This window comes from Crocuta crocuta, unplaced genomic scaffold (assembly GCF_008692635.1).
Source record: "Crocuta crocuta isolate KB4526 unplaced genomic scaffold, BGI_CrCroc_1.0 scaffold170, whole genome shotgun sequence".
In the NCBI taxonomy this organism is placed as follows: domain Eukaryota; kingdom Metazoa; phylum Chordata; class Mammalia; order Carnivora; family Hyaenidae; genus Crocuta; species Crocuta crocuta.
This window is the reverse complement of record NW_027527853.1, coordinates 2,829,892-2,853,118: the sequence shown is the minus strand read 5'-3', so window position 1 is coordinate 2,853,118 and position 23,227 is coordinate 2,829,892. Positions and strand designations below refer to the sequence as shown.

Below are 23,227 nucleotides of genomic sequence, written 5' to 3'. Positions count from 1 at the left end.
TTTTATTTCTTCATAGAAATAAAAGTCCTCTTCAGAGCTCTTTCGCTTAGCAAAAACAGGTACTAAAGTAGGGCTGTTGTAAAAGTGAAGTGGTGTAACACAAACTTTTGAAAAATAGGGAAAAGCTTTCAAACTCAAGATCCAAGAATAGTGAAAGAAAAGACTGATAAATTTGGCTACATAAAAATAAATGTTTGCAGAGGAAAAAAAACAACCACAAAGCAAAAAGGTAATTGATAAACTAGGTGAAAATATTTACAACCTATATGATAGATAAAGGTTTATTGTCACCAATTTATTTTTTTCTTCATGTTTATTTGTTTATTTTTGAGAGAGCAAAAGAGCATGTGTGAGCAGGGTAGGGACAGAGAGAGAGGGAGATAGAGGATTTGAAGCAGGCTCTGGCCTGTCAACACAGAGACCAATGCAGGGCTCAAACTCACAAACTGAGATCATAACTTGAGCTGAAGTTGGACACTCAATCTACTGAGCCACCCAGGTGCCCCATATCATCAATTTATTTTTATTTTTTTATGTTTATTTATTTATTTGAGAAAGAGAGAGAAAGAGATCAAGAGTAGGGGAGGGGCAGAGAGGGAGAGAGAGAATCCCAAGCAGGCTCCATGCTGTCAGCAAGGAGCCTGACACAGGGCTCGATCTCGATCTCGGGAACCATGATGTCATGACCTGAGCCAAGAGATCAAGAGTCAGATTCTTGGCCTACTGAGCCACCCAGGTGCCCCATCACCAATTTATTTATTTATTATTATTTTTTTTAATATTTTTTAAATGTTTTATTTTTGAGACACAGAGAGACAGAGCATGAGCAGGTAAGGGGAAGACAGAGAGGGAGACACAAAATCTGAAGCAGGCTCCAGGCTCTGAGCTGTCAGCACAGAGCCCGACATGGGGCTTGAACCCACGGACTATGAGATCATGACCTGCACCGAAATTGGGCACTTAACCCACTGAGCCACCAGGCACCCCCCAATTTATTTTTAAACTCTGAAATTGAAGAATAGAGGAGCAAAAACTCAACAGGATAAAGTGAAGGGAAAACATACATACAGACAATTCACACAAAAGTATAAAAATGGTCTTTAACATATGGAAAAATGTTCAGTCTCACTCGTAATTAGAAACATGTAAATTGAAACTAACTGATAAACCACTTCTCACCTATCAAGTTTGGCAAAAATTGAAAAAAGCAAAACTAAACTAAACTAAACAAAACCCCAATAGGACATTGTGTTGGTAAGGCTGTGGAGAAACAGACTGTCATACACTGCCGATAGAAATAAAAATTGGTACAACCCTTTCAGAAGGGAATTGGGCAACATCTGACAAAGTACGTGTGCAGTTAATCTTTCGGCCCAGCAATGCCACTCCAGGATCTACCGTGAACATACACTCCACCAGGATGAAACTACCTGTGGACAAAGTTGTTCCTTGCAGAGTTCTTTGTACTTGCAAGGGATTGGAACAGCCTAAACTCTCCATTCACAAGAGAGTGTTTGAATTAACTAGGATCATCCCCCAAATGAAATACTTTCCCACTGTAAAAAGAATGAGCAAGGGGTGCCTGGCTGGCTTAGTCAGAAGAGCATGCAACTCTTGATCTTGGGCTTGTGAATTCAAGCCCCAGGTTGAGTGTAGACATTACTTAAAATTTTTTAAAAAAGAAAAGAAAAGCATGATGAAGATCCCAATGAACTGATATGAAGTGATTTCCAAGATCTATAGTTAAATGAAAAAAACAAAATGTCTCTTTTATTGAAAGACACAGAATGGTGGCATCAGGAGCTCTGAGGACCCACCCTACAGCAAAACAATCATAACTGGTGAAAGTTAAAAAAGAAAAAAAAAAGAGAGAGAGAGGCATCCGGTTGGCTCAGTCAGCAGAGCATGCAACTCTCGATCCACAGGTCATGAGTTTAAGCCCCACACTGAGCATGGAACCTACTTAAAAAAAAAAAAAAAGTATCCTTTGGGGCTCCTGACTGGCTCAGTCAGAAGAGCATGAGACTCTTGATCTTGGGGTCGTGAGTTTGAGTCCCGCATTGGATGTAGAGATTTCTTAAAATAAATAAAATTTTTTTAAAAAAGTATTTAAACTCTCTAAAAATTGTCCTAAAGGTGGACAGCAAATAAAGATTTACCCAAGTACACCTGCTAAATCTTGATAAGATCAGCTAGAGTCTGTGACACATGAGCCACCACACACTCCTCACCCCACTAGCTCAGTGCATGAAAGCTCTACTCCAGGTGGGTGCAGCTCCTCTCTCCTCCCCACCCCCCGGCTCCCAGGCAAAGGCTACAGTATCTCCCCAGGAAGGATAGGTCCTTCAGCCCTTCTTATCCTTCCCAGCCTTGGGCTACAGAGGAAAAATTCCAGGCCAGTGTGGACAAGAGCTTGGAGCTCCCTTTTTATACTGAGCCCCCAGTCACATTGTGGAAGTGTTACCTCAGGGTGGCAAGGTAAGAATACTAGGACCCAGATCGCCCTCACCCAAGTCGTTAGTAAGGTGCAGTTTCTTTTTTTTCTTTTTTTTTTTAAATGTTTTATTTATTTCTAGGAGAGAGAGAGAGACAGCGTGAGCAGGGGAGGGTCAGAGAGAGAGGGAGATACAGAATCTGAAACAGGCTCAAGGCTCTGAGCTGGCAGTCAGCACAGAGCCCGACGCGGGGCTTGAACCCATGAACTGTGAGATCATGACCCAAGCGAAAGTCGGACGCTTAACCGACTAAGCCACCCAGGCGCCCCAGTAAGGTGCAGTTTCTACAAGAATCCAAGGAACGAAAGGATGTTTCCTCTGCCCAGTCCCTCGCAGTAAAACAGAGCCATCGCTCTGAGGAAAGAGGCTGCTGTCCTCACTGCTGGCTCTGCCATTTTATGCGTATTTCATGACAATTTACAAAACAGTAATACTAGATTTAGGATTAGAAGAATCCAAATTACTTTAACATCTCCAATAAAATAATGGATCATAATGAGCAAGGTGCTTTATGGAAACAACTACCATAATGTCATGAATCAAGTCATCCATTCTGGACGGTAACTTTTATATTGGTATTTTAAGGTTATTTATATTAATTATTATTCTTGTGTGGAAAGCAACTGGAAACATCCCAAATATCCATCAACTGTTCGTAACAAAAAGGAATGTACTGATAAATTCAGCAAATGGAAGCCGAACACGGTGTGTGCTGAAGCCCAACACAAAAGGGTACACACTGGGTGATTCCCTCCATATGGAATTCTACAAAAGGCAAAAATAATTTATAGTGGGGAAAAAAATTTTTAAGTGGTTCTCTACATGGAATTGTTGAATTACTATATTGTACACCTGAATTGAATACAACACTGTATGTAAACTACACTGGAATTAAAATTTTTAAAAATAAAGTGGCTCAGTAAGGATGAGAAATCAGGTGGAAATTGAAAGGGGGCACAATAGAACTTTCTGGATGGATGGAAATGTTTTGTATATTGATTGTAGTGGTGGTTACACTGGTATATACATTTGTCAAAGTTCATCAAACTCTATGCGTAATATGGGTCATTTTCTTTTACTCAAATTATGTATCAACGTTGATCAAAACAAAAAAGAAAGCAAAAAAAGGAAAAAAGAAAAGAAACCCAAAATAAAAAATGTCTGGTGTTTTCCCTGTCTGATCATGTCTAAGAGGAGCAATAAGAAATTGATTGGGGGTCTCCCGGGGGTGGCAAGGTCGGTTAAGTGTATGACTTCGGATCAAGTCACTCTGATGGTTTGTGAGCTCAAGAATTGGAGCTCTGTGCTGACAACTGACAGCTCAGAAGGAGCCTGGAGACTGCTTGGGATATTATGTCTCCCTTCCTCTCTGCCCCTCCCCCACTTGCGCTCTGTTCTTCACTCAAAAATAAAATAAACATTAAACAAAAAATTTTTAATTAAAAAAATGTATTGGAAGTCCTATAAATGAGGAGGCTTTTCAACTGGAAGTTCCACTGTAGGGCGATCTAGGTGGGCTGTTTTGTGGGAAACTCTTGATGTCAGTGTTTGTGGGTGTTTCCTAAATGGAAGCAGTAAGGCAATTGAAGCCAGACTACTTAAATTCAAATACAAGAACTAGTGTTCATTTGCTAAATTCGTAACTTCTCTGGGCCTCTTTTTCTTTATCTGTAAAATCGGCATGATAAAGGTATCCAACTAGAAGTTAATATAAGGATTAAATGAATTCACTTATATAAACAGTATCTTGCACTTAGTAAGCACTCAATAAACATTAGCTGTTAATGTTAGCATTTTTATTCAGGCAAGACATTTCCAATCTTCTGCCTTGAAAACAGAATCCTGGCTGTCACTATTTTAGGAAGGAGCATAAAAGAGAATTAGGTGGATTGGATTTTCCCTTTTCCTGGAGGCAAGGTGGGGGAAGGTTATGCCCTTAGGTTCCCCTCATTGTCTTTTGTTGGGATTGGGGGTGGAGCAGAAGTTGATGTATGGATTAATCCCACCAGCTTTTGGGAAGGATTTGTCAAGCAAAAAAGCAGTGGAAAGTCCTACTACTAAAGAGCTGAAGAGATCTGATTACATAAAAGTTTAAATCATTTATTTAAAAAGCACCATGAGCAAAATCATACCATCATAAAAAATGTAAAGATAAACAACTAAGTGTGAAAAGAATTTGCAACAAATGTAGGGAAATGGAAAGACCTACTCAAATAAGAGCTCAGAGCTACCTGAGCAAGGGAGTCCCTACCATCACATGGTTTGGGCAGAGACTGAAAAGTCTGCAGGGGAGGGAGAAAGCACTGTCATGAAGAAAATAAAAGATTTCAGATGTCCTGTGATTGGAGATTTTTTGGCACAAGAATATGGATGTAGGCTAACTAGACACAGGGCATCTTATGTGATTAATTTGGGCGGGCATATTTGGCTTTGTCTGGTTGACCTTCAGTTAGAAATTGGGGAGGGGGAGCAAAAAAATAGGGAAAGTGACCATCCTTGACCAAGTCCATGTGGGCGGGTTACTACCAACATTGTGGTTTGTTGGCCTGGACTGACTGGTGCACAGGTTGTGGGACAGAATTCTATGGTTGTATGTGGTCTGTCTCTTGTCTGTATTTATACTCAGTCTCTCAGTAGTTAAGGTATAAAATTTGTGAAGTTTATACAAAAGGGATAAGAAAAACTTAGATGTCCCCAATAGATTAAATGGTCAAATGATGCAACATATGATTTCTATATTTGGAATTAGAAATAGCTACTTCAGTGGATTCAAATCACAGTTAAGTTTGGGGCGCCTGGGTGGCTCAGTCGCTTAAGCGTCCGACTTTGGCTCAGGTCATGATCTCACGATTTGTGGGTTCAAGCCCTGCGTTGGGCTCTGTGCTGACAGCTAGCTCAGAGCCTGGAGCCTGCTTCAGATTCTGTATCTCCCTCTCTCTCTGACCCTCCCCTGCTCATGCTGTCTCTCTCTCTCAGAAATAAGTAAAACATTAAGAAAAAAATCACAGTTAAGTTTGGTTTATGCACGTCTGATTGCAAATGCACGAAAAAAGAGGGGTAATTCAACTTTATTATTTCCCACCATGAGTGTGTGTCACAGGCAATGCACAGTTGGAATGGCTTTGTTTTCAAGAAACAACTGTAGAATTAATTATGATGCACAGAGAAACACCAGTAAAGAGTAAGAGGAACTGATAATATCATCTATAGAAGATACTATTAATATTTTATGGATGACTTAAGACAATGTTTTCCAACTATGGGTTATGATCCATTAGTGGGCTGTGAGATCAATTTCCAGGGCAATCAGTATTTTTAAAAAATAGAATGGTATAGAATAGAACAGAATAATGCCTTTTTTCCTTATTCGTTACCTTTTAGAATCCAAAATTTGGGTAAAATGTGACACCAGTGTAAACAGTACAATAATTCAACCTCGTAGGAGAAGTAAATAGGGATAAAACAAGATATTGTTTGTCTGAATGGAACTATATCCAGCTTAAGACTTCTGTGTATTAAAGGATATAATCAATAGAGTTGAAAAGGAACCTACAGATTAGGAGAAAATGTTTGCAAATCATATACTGGATAAAATGTTAATATCTGGAATATAAATAGAATTCCTACAAGTCAACAACAAAAACAACTCAATTTAAAAATGGCCAAAGGACTTCAATAGACATTTCTGTGAAGATGATATACAAATGGTCAGCAAGCATATGAAAAGATGCTCAATATCACTAATCATTGAAGAAATGCTAATCAAAAGCACAATAAGATACCACCTCACACTCATTAAGATGGCTACTATTTAAAAAAAAAAAGTGTCAGGAATGTGGAGAAATTGGCTCCATTATGAAACGTTGGTGGGATTGAAAAATAATGCAGCCACTATGGAAAATGGTATAGCAGCTCCTCAAAAAATTAAAAATAGAACTACCGTATCATCCAGCAATCCCATTTATGAATGTATATCCAAAAGAATTACAGGTAGGTTCTCAAAAATCTATGTGCACACCCATGTTCAATAGCAACGTTATTCACAATAGCTAAGAGGAGAGAGCAGCTCAAACATACATTGATAGATGAATGTATAAACAAACATTCACATACAAGAGAATATTGTTCATACTTGAAAAGAAGACAGTCCTGTCTTGCCTTGGATGAATTTTGAAGACTGTCTTCTTGTTTTTCACTAAGTGAAATAAGCCACTCACAAAATGGCAAATACTGAATGATTCCACTTGCATCAGATATTTAAAGTAGTTAAATTCATAGAAACAGTGAGAAGAATAGTAGAAGAGTGGTTACCAGGGTGTTAGATAAGGGGAAATAGGGAGTTGTTCAATAGGTGGAGAGTTTCATTTTGGTAAGATGAAACAGCTCTGGAGATTTGCCGCAAAACAATGTAAATATACTCAACACTACTGGACCATGCACATCATAATGGTCAAGATGGTCAATTTTATGTGGGTTTTTTTTTTTACCACAATTAAAAATAAAATTTAAAAATTATTATTATTTTAAGGTTTTATTTTTTAGTAATGTCTACACCCAAGGTGATACTTGAATCTACAACCCTGAGATCAAAAATCCTACATTCCACTGACTGAGCCAGCCAGGCGTCCCTAAAAATTATTTTAAACTAAAGCAAGATACTATTTGTTATTAAACTCCCAAAGATTTTAAATGATAATGTTAAATGTTGGTGAGAGTTTAATAAGCAGTCTTGCCATTGCTGGTTATGCATCTCTTACAAGAAAGCACTTTGGCAATAATCTTTCAAGAGACTTAAAAGGATTAATACCTTTCAAGTAGTTCTATTCCTAGTAATCTCTCCTAAAGAAGAAAATTTAAAATTTTGAGCACAAAGATGTTCATTAGCCTTTTTTAAAAAAATTTTAATATNGAGAGAGCGTGAGCAGGGGAGGGTCAGAGAAAGAGAGAGACACAGAATCCGAAGACATAGTCTTTTATTTTTCAAGGGAAAAATTGTAAACAATGTAAATATTGAACACATGGGAACAGTAAAGAACATTTGAACCTTAGGAGGTGGGTGAACAAAATGTCTTAAATTCACATGATGGCATTAAAATGTCTATTCATGAATAATTATTAATGGAGGGGCTCCTGGGGGCTCAGTGAGTTGAGCATCAACTCTTGATTTGGCTCAGGTTATGAGATTGAGTCCCACCCTGGGCTCTGCTGGGGGTGGAGTCTGAGATCCTCTTTCGCTCTCTGTCCGTCCCCCGCTTGTACGCACTCTCTAAATAAATAAATAAATTGTTAATGGAAAAATGTTTATGATATAATATTAGTTGTGTTAAAGATAGTTTTTTAAAAGGTAAAATCATGATTCTTACATAAATATAAAGAAAACATCCATCAAAGATCAAAATCATTAATGAGAAACCAGTAAAGTATTAAAATCTATCAAACAAGAATTCAGAGAATCCTACAGGAGTAAGTCAATCAGGAATACTGTAACGAATTTACAAATAAATACAAAACTGACTTTATCTACTTAGAGGTTTGGAAATCTTATCCCTCCACCTACAGAAATCATTTGCATATCTATGAGCCAGAGTAATTTGCATTGCTACCTCTTGGCTGAGATGTGTAGTAAACAAACATAAGGACTCATTTTTTCTTTCCTGTCTTCCCCCTATTTCAAAGTCTTTTACAGCTTTTCCTAGCAGTTGAAATAATCAGAATATAAAATTGAATATATAGCACTGTCTCAAGGAAAAAAAATTTGAGAAAATATAGCCTAAATATTAAGTATGTTTTTTTTCTTAATGGTGTAGTTAGTGGTTGTTTCCTTATCTTTTCTCTTTTAAAAACACAATCCTTTTATAATAAAACAGTTTTTAAAACTAGAATCAAAAGATAGTTTACCTGAAGCAAAAAGACCCAAATAATGGTACCCCTAAAATTCAGTAATGCACAGGAAAATTTATATCCAAATCTAAATAAATCTATATAAAATCTAAAAATTAAGAGCATCAATATGAAATGCCAGAATTAGTTATTTGTGGAAATATGCCCTAAAGCCAATCTTCCTTTGAACAAATTTGATGATAAACATTTTTGAGGAGACTAAGCATGGTTTCTACTTCCTTAGGGAAATAACAATCTAAGGAAAATAATTAGAGGTGAGGTTTTTTTTATTAATTCTAAATGAGTTGTACTAGAGATGAGATTTGGTAAGGGTAGATTTTGGTCTGTCTGAAGGAGCAGGAGAAAACTCTAAACATAAATGATTTGCCAGTGTTTCCTCAATAGTTCTTAGAGGAAAGAATATACTGATTGGAAATGGCTAGTCCTAAGTATTTCGGTAGAAATGACTTTTTAAAGTAGCGAAGAAGAACACATCTGTTTACCATGCCACAGTTTAAGAGCAATACTTCTAAAAGAACATCCAACTCCTGTTCTCCTAAAGTAAATACAAAATGGAGATCAAACTTGAGAAGTCCTTGAGCCAAGTAAACAAAACTAAATCTAGCTTGTTCACGAACACACGTGAAACTTAGGTTATTTCTTATAAATGTGTCTGATAATGTAATAGAAACTAAAGTCATCTTCCTAAAAATGGCATAAAATAATCACCTCTAACTAACCCCCTGCTATATGGAAACCCCCAGCTGTAATAACCAAACATTGTCAAGGTTAGACAACTTCCTCATTTTCATGTCATAAGCTTTACCTCTTTGATCTGATCTCATGTAATCATATCCACTAGAATACTTATAATCTCCTATTACATATGAACAATGAACCCCAGGTTTTTGGTAGGTAGAGTTCACCTTAGAAACTCATCTTGGACCTACATTCAGTCCATCTTGGCATCACCTACAACAGTGAAATTCTGGGAGGCACCTGAGGGCAGAGTTGATTCTGTAATGGGAGAACTCCTTCCTTCTTTAGGAGGCTCATGGGTCACATCAGGTAGCCAAACTTCCCTAAAGGTAGAGCAATCCTATCAGATCCCAAAAATATGTCTTGGGCAAATTAACCCAATTTGGGTTAATCAGGGACTCATAGGCAAACATGTATTTCCTAAGTCATGACAATCATTTTCATCTATGACTAGACTTTAGCTGCTCTATCACTAGGCAAATAGGTCCTGTAAAATCATTTCTTTCTTTGTATTTACAATATTATGCTGTTATTTGCATTACATAGTGAAGATTCAAAACACTCTTATCTTGGGGTGCCTGGGTGATTCAGTTGATTAAGGGCCCATCTCTTGATTTCAACTCAGGTTATGATCGCATGGGGGTAAGATCCAGCCCCAAATCAGGCTCCTCTCTGAGACTGGAGCCTGCTTGGGATTCTCTCTCCCTCTCTCTCTGCCTCTCTTTCTCTCTCCCCGCCTCTCTCTCAAAAACAAAACAAAATAAAATAAAAACAAAAAGACCCCACTCTATCTTGTCCCAGGAACAATAGAAGGAGAAGGGTTTCTCTGACGTCCCCAAATCTTTTTCAACATAGAGAAGGACCAGCTGTTCCTCTGGGACAATAGTTCCCAGATATGAGGAGATTAAGGATCACAAAGTATATCCAAAGGAGATTTCCCTCTCTCAACCCTTGAGATTCTGATCTTTTAAAAGCTCCTCAGGCAATCTTACTGTACAGCCTGGAGAGCCCCCCAATGCATAGGGGTTTAAAGTGCTTGCACAGGCCTTTCTTAAAAGTGTGCTAAATGGCCCTTCCCCAACCCCAAAAGTTAAGAGTGTGAAGTATGACTTAGCATAGCCAATTAGATGGGCAGCCTGGAACATTGACTCTTGAGAGAATTACTGCAAAGTCTCTGGCCAATTAGAAATTGTTCATGAAATAGTGGCATTGAGAGTCAAGGACTGTAGCAGCCAGTGGTGTCCTGAACAGACCTTCCCTCTGTGTGTGCTAGCCTTCCCTGTGAGTCTCTGAACTATCCCAATTCCTTCTAATAAATTCCCCTTCTAGAATTAACTAGAAGTGGTGTATGTTGTTTGTGATCCAGAACCAAACCATGGCTAGGATACTTTAGTGAGGCAGGTCTTATCATTACCATTTTGCAGATGGAAGAAATCAAATTTCAGAGAGATTAGATTACTTGTCAGAGGTCACCAGATAAGTGGCAAAGCCAGGACTCAAATCAAGATCTTTGTTCCTTGCTCTTACCGTCACAAAGTGAGTTGGGGACAACCGTAGAGCCACCATAACATACCACCTCGGTCAGTGGAAACAGGATCAGTGGTTCTAGCCCCAGATGCTCAGTAGCTGCACCTGATAGTGTGACCAGCTTGACTCACCTGGGGGTGTCCTGTGTTTAGCACTGGAAGTCTCAGTTCCAGGGACACTCTGTAGCTCTCAGGTAATTGAGACAGTCGGTGACCCTACCTGGGAGGCTTAAAAACAACAACATCAAATGCCTACGCCCTCCTCCAGAGATTCTGATGTAAATGTTTTGTGTGGGATCTAGATACTGGCATTGTTTAAAGTATCCCAGTTGATTCTAATGAGCAGCTGGGGTTGAAAGCCATTAGTCTATACGAAATCTTTTAGTTTATCAGACTCCAAATCAGTCTATCATATTTGTCCATCCAAGCCTGTCTCTGTTACTGTGGTTAATATCTACACAAACAGGCATTTGATAAAGACTCTGAAACAATAAGAACACAAAGCATCACAGTGTCCAGAGCCAAAGGGCTAGTTTCATGATTGCCTCCCTGACTCCTTCAAGAAAGAGCAAATAGGGAAGTATCGGGGCATTTGGATGGCTCTGCAGGCAATAATTACTTCTGGGGTGAATCTAGTGATCTAGGGGAGGGTAATGAGCTCTGCAACAGTTATAAGTAGTGGTGTATGTGGGAGAAGGAGGTGTGGGGAAGGCCGTGTGGGTATGTAAGGTTGGTTCTAAATTGGTGATGATGCAAGGTTTTCAGGTCATTTGGTGACTGAGGTCTGATTATACTACACTAGTTGGGAAATTCTACAGCTTTGGCTCTAATCTTGCTATTTGACTTTGTTACTAGGGGCCCAGGAGAAATCCAGAGGACCAGGTCATTCCTTTAGTCATCTGTGGTCTTGTTGGCCCTGAAAGAAAAGCCTAGAACCTTGGCATTCTAGAGTCCTTTCTCTCTCAGAAGTTCATTGTTCATTTATTCATTCACTTAACAAATGCATGCTGGGTACCTATTATGTACCAACCACCAAGCTGAGGATGCAACACCAAGGAAGACTAACATGGTTTTGTCCTTCTGTGGTGTGGTGGAGGATAGACTGAGGCTTAACCAAGCTTTTGAACATAGTGTGATCATTGCCAAGACAGAGAAGTACTGAGCGCTAATGGACCAGGAAAACTTCCCAGAGGAAATGTCACCCAGGCTGGAGCTGAAGGGTCATCTGGGTTTAGCCAGGCCAGAGGAAAACCTCTCTCAGGGAGAGAGAACAGCAAATGTAAAGACCCCAACTGGGCAGTGTGAAACACTATGGTCACTGGAATAATGGTCCCCAAAGATGTTCACATCCTCATCACCGGAATCTTCAAATATGTAACCTTACATGACAAAAGGGGTTTTGCAGATGTAATTAAATGCAGGATCTTGAGATGGAGAGGTTATCCAGGATTATCTGGGTGGCCTCATTACATTGGGCCTTTTACTTGAAAGAGTGAGGTAGTAGATCAAAATCAGAGAGAGATTTAAAAATGCTACAGTGCTGGCTGTACAAATGGGAAAAGAGGCCATGGACTAAGGAATGAAGGAAGCCTCTAGAAACTGGATAAGGCAAGGGAACTTTTCTAGAGATTCTCCTGTAGAGCATCCAGAAGGAACACAGCCCTGCTAACACTTTGATTTTAGCCCAGAAAAACCCATTTTGAACTTCTGACTCCAGAATTGTAAGATAATACATTTATGGTGTTCAAAACCATGATATTTATGGTAATTTGTTACAAGAACAATAGGAAACTAATAGAGAAACTTACAAGAAAATAGTCTAGTATGACTAGACCATAGACTATAAGGTGGAAATAATATTGGAAAGGTAAGCAGAATCAGGCAGAGGCTGTTAAGGACAAGGCTAAAATCCACTTCATCCTTGGGATCACTGAAGATTTTTTTTTTTAAGTTTATTTTTTTATATTGAGGGAGAGGGAAAAAAGCGTGAGCAGGGGAGGGGCACAGAGTGAGGGAGAGAGAATGAAGGATTTTTAAACTGAGGAATGATAAAATAAGGTTTAAAATTTAGGAAATTCTATTTTATCTAATCTATGGGTCAGCAACCTTTTCCTGTAAAGAACAGATAATAAATACTTCATGCTTCATGGGCCATATGGCCTTTGTTGAGTATTCATTTGTGTTTTTTGTTTTTTAATAGATCCTTAAAAACATAAAACCTGTTCTTAGTTCAAGGGCCAAACAAACACAGGCAGTCCCCTGGTCTGAGCCAACCTATGTCCCATTTCTCAGCCACCCTTGTAGGTAGGTGTGGTGATTGGGGTCAGGAACCCAAATGTGGCTAAAGAGACCTAAGGGAAAGTCTCCCAAAGAATTCTGGGAAAACTTTGGCTATACTAATGAAAAGATAGGGCACTGCCTTTTTGCTTTCTTCCTGCCCCTTGAACACTGATGTGAGGCCTTATCTCATGAAATAAGCCTGAGAGAAAAAGCCAAGACTAATGGAGATGACAGCCCTGACAAGTTTACTGAAGCAAAGCCACAAGAGTCTATCTCTAGATTTTTCTGTAATATGCAGGGAATCAATTCCATTTTATAATCCATTTTGAGTAGGATATTCTGTTACTTGCAGCTGGAAGCATTCCTAAGTGAACAGATGGGTGCTAGGAGATTGGTTAGGAGGTACTGAACTGCTAGGGGAGGGCTGACAGTTGCCCAAACTAGGGCTGTGGCAGTAAGGATAGAGGGAAGTGCATATAAACTTGAGTCATGTCTAGGAGGCAGTGTCAATAGGAGACAGAGAATGGATGTGAAAGGAAAGGCAAGAAGAAGGAACAGGTGATGTCAAGGATTGCTCCCAGGTCACTGATCATGGTGGTAGCACTTGTTACCCAAACAGAGAAAAGAGGAGAAAGAGCAGGTGTTAGGAGGGAAAAAAATGAATTCTGGAGTTGGGTGTTCCTGTGGGCCATCTCAGTGGAGTTTCCGTAAGCAGTTCTATGTGAGAGACTGATGCTCAGAAAAGAGGTTGTGATGGCCGTCATCAGCATTGATCCATATTTCTTTTAAGTCACTTATTGACGTGTCATTCACATAATGTAAAATTACTCATCTTATGGCGTTTAGTACATTCAGAATGTTGTGCAATGGTCACCTCTATCTAGTTCCAAGACATTGCCATCACTCCAAAGTAAAACCCATATATATGTATATATTTCCTGCAATAACCATTTGTTATGGATTATGGATCTCCAAAAGAGTATTTAATGAAATTATGAATTCCCAAATTTCCCCAAATACAAACATGCTCAAAATAATACATACAACCTTAGAAAGCACACCCCCAAAGTCCATCCATGGACCTTCTAGGGTCTCATAGACCCCAGGATGCAAACCCCTGATCTAACTGAAGCTTTGGAAGTGGACCTAGAGGGCTTTCTTGGGGAGAAGCAGGGATGACACAGCTTCCTCTAAATTGTTCCCTTTCTCTCCATCACCCACTCATTGCCTACTCTTGTCCACATCCTTGGTCCATTCTTTTTTGATCTAGAGAACACTAATTTATCTCTCCATTCTCCTTCACTAAAACCTCTGAAGCTTTCTGCCTTTTTCTTTGGGACTTTCATTTCAGTCTATTTCAAGTCAAAATTGGGAGGTATGGAATAAAAAGAGTTTATCTTTTAAAAATATACAACATGTGCAACTTTAAAAAATATATATACAACATGGATGAACCATGAAGACATTATGCTAAGTGAAAGAAACCAGACACAAAAGAACAAATATTGTATGATTTCGCTTATACAGGATACCTAGAATAGTCAAATTTCTAGAGACACAAAGTAGAATGGTGGTTGTTAGGACCTCCGGCGAGGGGAGAAGAGGGAGTTATTGTTTAATGTGTGCAGAGTTTCAGGTTAAGGATGATGAAAAATTTGTAGAGATGAATAATGCTGAAAGATATACAACAATGGAAATGTACATAATGCCATTGAACTGTACACTTAAAAATAATTCAGATGGTAAATTTTATGGTATGTATATTTTGCCACAACAAAAACAAAGTACTTTACAAACATGTACTGAAACAATCTTCTAAACGATGTTCAGAGGTAACAGGTGGGAAACGCAACAAGACAGATATGCTACATTAAAGAGCTCATAATCTATCTGGACGGTGGGCCGTATATTAGAAGGTTAAAAGAATACTTTTCAGCCTACTACCGTTTGGAAGTATTGTCTCTGATACTTTATTTCAGGCTCAACTATAGTACTGTGGGGTTGGCAAGGGTGAGAACATTACCACCCCTGACTCACCCCATTATTCACCCATCCCATAGATAAGAGGTCTAGCCCAAGATCAATAACTGATGGGAGGACCATCGAAGTTCAACCTTGCAAATGATTGGTGAGATCTTTTTTCTGATCTTTACATTTCAGAATGAGAATAAATGGATGCCACTGTGACAGCAATAACCCAAGAAGAAGAGTATTTTCTGCTGCTAATTTTACCCAAATGTCTTTATTTGGTGAGTCCACAGGATTTTAGGTTGAGTCCATTGACTTTTGCTGAGCCTAGAAGTTGCTTTTCAGTACCTTATTTTGCAAGTTGGATGTGACACTTTGGACTGTCTCAACTGTTGCAGTTCCTTTGAGATACAAACTTCTTTTCCCTAAAATCCAAAACTGTAAGCATTTTAACTGTAAGTTCTTTTTTTTTAATGTTTATTTATTTTCGAGAGACGGAGAGACCGAGTGCGAGTGGGGGAGGGGCAGAGAGAGAGAGAGAGAGAGAGAGAGAGAGAGAGAGAGACAGAATCCGAGGCAGGCTGCAGGCTCCGAGCTGTCAGCACAGAGCCCACAGAACCTGATGCGGGGCTCAAACCCACAGGCTGTGAGATCATGTCCTGAGCCAAAGTTGGAGGCTTACCCGACTGAGCCACCCAAGCGCCCCGTTAACTGTACATTCTTAACTGTGGTTGCTCAGCCACACAAAGACTGAATTTTGTTATATGTTAAAGTCCTAGCAATACCTACTCCATAGTCTGTCGAGAGCGTTAAGTGAGAATCTGTATATGAGAGTCCTTTGTGAATTGTAAAAAACTACACTAAGATTAGCTGGGTGTTTATTTACTCATAGTTTTGTATACACAGACATCATAAGAGTAACAGGATGGCATATGATCTTTGTAGATGGGTAGGAGTTAAATTGGTAGAGAGGGGAACAACGAATTGTTATGTGGGAAAATGGTATGATATGATAAAGAACAGTTCATCCAAATCAAATAAAATTAAAGGGGAAATACGAGAGGCGCTCCTTTTAAAATAATGATCACGATGATGATGATGACTGCTATTATTGTCATCATCTACTATTTTGAAAATTCTTCCTAATGCAGTAAGATATGAAATAGAAATAAGAGGAATTAACATCAAAAGGAAGAAGCAAAAATTATTTGTAGATGATAGTTTTCTAGATGATAGTTTTAGTACTAGGAAACTAAAGAGAAACTGGTTAAAAATATTGAAATTAATAAGTGGTTTTAGTTAAATAGCTAGAAACAAATTAATATATAAAGAAGCAATAGAATGTCTCCAAGCAGGTGGAAAAGACAGTGAAATCTTGCCTATATGTTATTCTGAATACACTTATATTTATTTCTCAGTCAAGTGCATTGTCCAAACCAGGTTTTCCCAATGTCCTTCTCCTTCCTTCTCACCACATTGACACAGGAGAACAATCATATGATTACATACATCTACGTTAATTAGTATTGATGTGAAGAAATTTTATCTTGAAAATTCTTTGTTAACATTTTAGGTGGACCAGGATTCTCCAAGAAGAGCACTTAAGAGAGGGCCTTCATAATTGTTTCTGTTGATGCTTATCTCCCTTTCGGTTCCCCTTAGGTCTTGCTTTCCTTCTCTCCCCGTAATAACTTTGTCATGGAATGGAATGTAAAAACTCGTAGACTTTTGTGATAAGCCTGTAATAAAGGTCAGTGTCTGTCTGCACATGGAAGTAAGTAGTTACTTCTCTCTCTTCTCCACCCATTTATCACCCGGACAGAGGCTCTGGGAAAGTTAGCAGAGTTACAGAACCACTGCCTCTTTCATCCAGAACGTTCCTCCCTCCAATCTACCTGCCTTGTCCACCAACCCCACTGATTATTTTATGGCCAAATCTGACTGCAGCTGTCCACTCAGAGAGGAGAGCACATGCAGGTCCCCAGTCTAGAAAATTTTACCTTCCCTGCCCCAACGGGACTATGGCCCTAAATTTAATTTGAAGTTGAAGAACGTTGTAGGGGATATGCTGTGTCTGGGAGGGCTGAGTAACCAGAACAGAATGTGAGAGAGAAGGATGGAAAACGCCCTTCCTTTTGTTGGTCCCAGGGCCTCCTTCCTGGGCCAAGTTTGGCACCACCGAAAGCACATGAAAGTACCTAAGCTAGGGGCGCCTGGGTGGCTTAGTCGGTTAAGCGTCCGACTTTCACTTACATCATGATCTCGCGGTTCGTGGGTTCCAGCCCCGCGTTGGGCTCTGTGCTGACTGCAGCTCAGAGCCTGGAGCCTGTTTCAGTCTGTGACTTCCTCTCTCTCTGACCCTCCCCTGCTCACGCTGTCTCTCTCTCTCTCCTAGAAATAAATAAAACATTTAAAAAAAAAAAAAAAAGAAAGTACCTAAGCTAGAATTTGGTGAGTGAATGTGATTCCTCTTGCTCTTGAGTTCAGGCCTGTCCTTTCATGCGGGGCAGCACAAGACCAGGCAAAGGAGTAGGAAACATTACCGCCGGGCTTAGTGGCTTTGCCGACTAGACCCCGCAGCTCTGTCCACAGCCTACTGACATAGCTCCTAGCTTCCCGTATTGTTAACATCTTACATTACTTAGCACATTGTCAAAACTAAGAAACCAACCTTAGTACATTATTATTAATGAAACTGTAGACTATATGTCAGTAGCCATAACTAGTACTAACTAAATGCCAGATTTTTATTTCAATAGTTATTTTTTTTCCCAGCTAATACCCTTTTTCAGTTCCAGGATCCAGGGTACTACACTGCATTTAGGGGCTAATGTGCTTTTAACTGTTTTGTAAACCTCCTTTAATGCCCATTTCCCCAGCCCCATCCTTGGACTTTCTGCTGAGACTTAATATCAAACATAGAGGAGAAGGAGCCAAGATCCTAAAAAGGTCAGATTCCAAAGCCACCTCCACATTTCTCATCAGTCTTTTCTGAAATGAAATCTCCAATTTAGGAGATCTACAAGGCACCCTGTTATTTTCAAGAAGAGAGAGATTCTATAGTCAAACGAGTTAAAGAAATGCTTGGTGCCAAATCACTTCTTGAAGAGGCAAAATGTTCATCAGCATGACAAAATCTCTGAGAAGTCTTGCCATAAGCTAGTTTGATTTGGTTTAACAGAACTTTTACCAAATTTCAGTCATATGTGTTATCACCTTCATGCCCTTTGCCATATTTTCAGACAGTCTGTACTATTAGTGACTTATTCTTTTTTTTTTTTTTTAATCGACTCACCTTTTAAAAAATACATTCTAGGGGCGCCTGGGTGGCTCAGTCAGTTGGGCGGCTGACTTCGGCTTAGGTCATGATCTCACAGTTCGTGGGTTCAGGCCCTGTGACAGGCTCTGTGCTGACAGCTTGGAGCCTGGAGCCTGCTTTGGATTCTGTGTCTCCCTCTCTCTCTGACCCTCCCATGCTCACGCTGTCTCTCTCTCAGGAAAAAAAAAAAAAAAGTTTAAAAAAATACACTAATTAATTAGAAAAAAAAGATAAAAAATAAAAATACATTCTATTTTTTTAACTTAGTTTTTCTTTCTGAGAGAGAGAGAGAGAGAGAGAGAGAGAGACAGCACAAGCAGGGGAGGGTCAGAGAGAGAGGGAGATACAGACTCTGAAACAGGCTCCAGGCTCTGAGCTAGCTGTCAGCACAGATCCCCACGCGGGGCTCGAACCCATGAACTATGAGATCATGACCTGAGCCGAAGTCGGCCGCCCAACGGACTGAACCACCCAGGCACCCCTAAAAAATACATTCTAAAGAGCATTTGATATCACTACTATAAATGGAAAATTAAGACTATTTGCCAAAGTTAATTAGAATGAAAAAATGTTAATTTCATCTAATAACTTCCCAAAGTCATCTCATCTAACACCAGTCGTTCACATATGATAGGCTGGGAAATATTGGTTACCCAGAACCATTTTTTCATAACGCATGTTAACATCCTGGGGAGATCCTTCTGGGAAAGGCCCAGAATATCAGGAAAACATACATGGGGAGCTAAACTAAAACTACAGCCCCTACCTGCCTCTCTAGTGCCTTCCTCACAATCCTACTCTGCTTCTGAGTTTCAGACATCTCTTGAGCATGGCCAAAGGAGATTCCATGAAAGTTTGTGACAGAAAGTTCAAATTCCATGCGATCAGGTTTTGATCCTGTGTTTGGGATTCTAAACAGATTCCTACATCTAGCTCTGAAGGCACCCTATCTTCCTCCACTCTAGGGGGAGAAGTTGGATCTGATTCTTTGTCAGAATAAATGAGTACAGTTTTTCTGATTGTTTTCTGATTCCCAGTGATGATTGTTGCTTATACCCCACCAATTCCCACCTACTGACTGCTGACTAAGTACCTATACTTTGTCCAGTTCTTCCTAAAGTCATGTTATTTTAAAATTTAATTGTGTTTGTGCAAGAGGGTGTGGCAAGAGGGGGCTTACTGTTAATCAGTAACAGAGAGCAGAAGATAAACAAGGTGCTTCCAGCTGGGCTGGGCACATTTGGCTCTCAGTTCTTCCTACGGTGACCTAAGCAGCCTCCATGCTCAGTGCAGAGCCCAACTGGGGGCTCGATCACACAACCCAGGGATCATGACCCAAGCCAAAATCAGGAGTCAGACTCTCAACCCACTGAGCCACCCAGGTGCCCCAACAATTGAATTTTCAATATATATTTCAAGAACACTCTATTTCTATTTCAAAAATTCCCAGTTACTTTTGATAGTTTCTCGTTGGCTCGATCATTTTTGTAATTCCATTTTAAAATTTCATACAAAGTTATTTTTAATTTTGATTTTATAATTCCAATATCTGAAAGCCATGGAGGTCTAAATTTGTCATTTGTTGTTCTGATTATTAGTCATAGTGGCTTATTTTCTCTTACGTTGTCAATCTCCAATTGTAGGATTATGTGTATTTGTCTTTGGAGAGCCTACAGGCCTCAACAGAGTTTTTTTTGGTTTGTTTTGGTTTGTTTTGGTTTGGTTTTTTTGATGCTTCTACTAGGAGCCAACAAGAACTGTCATCTTGGGACTACTTAGCTTTTTTAAAATGTCTTTCCTTATTTAGGAATCTCAGGTTCAGGAAATCTATTTGGAACTAGCCCAAAGTTTGGTCTCTGATCAATTGATACACAGATTTGTACACATTTACCCTGAGGGAAATACAACTTCCAAGCTTCTGTAAGTTCATACTCCCATCCTGATTTCAGCTTACTTTTTATTACGGACAACTCGAAGATTTTCTTTATTTCTTGCAACCCCATGATGTATTTAAAAACTTAACCTCTTCAAGAATCTCCTTGTTTTAGAGTAATGGAATTCTCTATAGTGTCTAGCCTCCCATATGGACAGAAGTTAGAATCCTGAAAGCTACTTCTTTGTTTTTGTTTTTTCAAGTGAGCTGTATGTCCAATTTGAGGCTTGAACTCACAATCCCAAAATGAAATACATAAACTTAAAAAATTCGTTTTTAAACTTTTTAAAAATGTTTTTTGTTGGGGCGCCTGGGTGGCTTAGTCGGTTGAGCGTCTGACTTTCGCTTAGGTCATGATCTCGCGGTTCGTGGGTTCGAGCCCCGCGTCAGGCTCTGTGCTGACTGCCAGCTCAGAGCCTGGAGCCTATTTCAGAGTCTGTATCTCCCTCTCTCTCTGACCCTCCCCTGCTCACGCTGTCTCTCTCTCTCTCCCTCCTAGAAATAAATAAAAATTAAAAAGCAATGTTTTTTGTTTATTTCTGAGAGAGAGACAGAGAGAGAGAGACAGTGTGAGCAGGGGAGGGTCAGAGAGAGAGAGGGAGACACAGAATCTGAAGCAGGCTCCAGGCTCTGAGCTAGCTCAGAGCCCGACGAGGGGCTCGAACTCACGAACCATGAGATCATGACCTGAGCTGAAGTCGGAGGCTTAACTGACTGAGCCACCCAGGCTCCCCACAAAATTCATGAAATAAAATAAAATAATATATATGTATAGTAGTTGACATTTTAAAATTTCATAAAGCCATGTGTCAAACAGCAGTTAGGCAAGGATGTAATAGAAGTTGGACCTAAATAAATCACCCAGAATATAATGCAAGAGGACAAGGGGTTGGACATTTTGAAAGTGGGATTGAGAAACATAAGAATAATAAATCTAGTTTATGGATTCCTGGGGGATAAATGAGTGAGAACAGAGGAGAAGAAATCACTGATAAGTTAATAGATGATAATTTTTCAATTGCAACAAAAGATATAAATCCATAACTGCCCCAAACAGGATTTATAGCAAGCTTTATTAAAAACAAACAAACAAAAACCAACTCTGCACCTAGATCCTTTATAGGAAAACGCCAGAACACAAAAGTAAACACATTTTTATTTTATTTTTTAATGTTTTATTTATTTCTAGGAGAGAGAGAGAGAGAGAGAGACAGCATGAGCAGGGGAGGGTCAGAGAGAGAGGGAGTCACAGACTGAAATAGGCTCCAGGCTCTGAGCTGGCAGTCAGCACAGAACCCGACGCGGGGCTCGAACCCACGAACCGCGAGATCATGACGTAAGCGAAAGTCAGATGCTCAACCGACCAAGCCACCCAGGCACCCCAAAAGTAAACGCATTTTAAAAGTGGGTTAGGAGAAAAAAATGTTTTAGAAATGAATGACCACCTGACTGCAGATTCCACAGCAACAATTTAGGTTAGAAAACATACTGATCAATAAATCTTTTTCAAGTGCCAAAAGAACCTGACTATTAACCTGAAATCAGAAAACATTTATCCACTTTGAATTAATTACCTAGGAAAATTATCTTTCAAGATTGAAGGCGGAATAAATCTGTTTGGGATTAATACCTGAGAGGATCTTCCACAGCAGAACTTCACCAAAATAATGAAATTTTTTTTTTTTATTTAGAGAGAGTAAGTATGAGCTGGGGAAGGGCAGAGAGAGGAGGGAGAGAATCAGAAGCAGGCTCTGTGCACTGTCAGCACAGAGCTCTGTGTGGGGCTAGATCTCATGAACCATGAGATCATTGACCTGAGCTGAAATCAAGAGTCCACAGCTTAACCAACTGAACGACTCAGGTGCCGCTAAATTTTATTTTTGAGAAAGAGAGAGCACCCATGAGCAGGGGAGAGGCACAGAGGGAGAAAGAGAGAGAGAAAAAGGAAAAAGAGGAGTACATGGCTGGTTCAGTTGGTACAGCATGCAACTCTTGATGTTTACCTTCGTTTGAGAAATGATTTGTGGGCTGTGTGGAGTATTCATAGTAAATAAGGTAAAATATGTATTTGAAAGTGGATCCAGATATATATTCCCCAAATACTGAAATCACGGTAAGCAGGGAAAAGTGTACATTTGAGTAAAGATTCAGATCTAAATTTGAAAAGCAGAACACACACACACACACACTCGAAAAGAAAAGAGAAACATAACAGTGCAGTGGGACTGAACCAAAATAGATGAGTTGATGACTTTAGGAGTACTGAATGACACTGAGGACTTACAGATAATTTGCCCTGGGGAGCACTAACTGACTGTGGCCAGAGGCTGAGAATCCAGGATTGGCCCTGGAGCTGAAGGTCCCAGGGAAGGAAGCAGGTAAATCAGCAGATATTTTGGTATATGGAGTTGTGGAAAGACATTGGATATTTGAAGGGTCAAATGAAATCTTCTAGACTCCATATCCCCTTAAGGTATGTGCCAAATTTTGAAGATGCTGGCCACAGGAGGCTGAAAACCTCTTTTGGGCAGAATCCAACCTCCAGAAAACCTCCCAGAAAGCAAATTTCTGTTTCTCAATTAAAAGCCCTGGAAGGTCTTCCCTTAGGAAAGATAAATCAGACATAGGCTAACTCTAAGCAAAACTGTAACCCACTTCCACCATGCCTACCCTCAGTCCCAGTTCAAAATGAGATGATTAGGGGCACCTGGGTGGCTTAGTCAGTTGAGTGTCTGATTCTTGATTTCAGCTCAGGTCATGATCCCAGAGTCACGGGATTGAGCCCGGAGTCAGGCTCCATGCCGAGCAGGGAGCCTGCGTGAGATTCTCTCTCTCTCTCTCTCTCTCTCTCTCCCCCTCTGCTCCTCTCCCTGGCTCATGGGCTCTCACTCTCTCTCGAAAAAGGAAAAGGAAAAAGAAAAATAAAAGAGGTGATCAACCCCCTCCTCTATCAGCCCAACAAATGAAAGGGTGAATTCTCTATGATGCATGATAACATCAGCTGGAGCATGTATTTGTCCCTTTCTGTGCTGTAGCTGGCATAGTTAACAATTTCTGGGCATGTAAA

At 39.8% G+C, this 23,227-nt stretch overlaps 1 long non-coding RNA gene across 1 annotated transcript in view; it reads left to right on the top strand.

The window, feature by feature from the left end:
- The window catches only part of LOC144245214 (uncharacterized), a 64,609-nt gene extending 47,965 nt beyond the window's left edge, over window positions 1–16,644 (top strand). The window contains exons 4-5 of the long non-coding RNA XR_013339210.1: window positions 15,101–15,189; window positions 16,482–16,644. This is a non-coding gene — a long non-coding RNA (uncharacterized LOC144245214). The remainder of the gene's footprint in view (window positions 1–15,100; window positions 15,190–16,481) is intronic.
- Window positions 16,645–23,227: the final 6,583 nt, after the last annotated feature.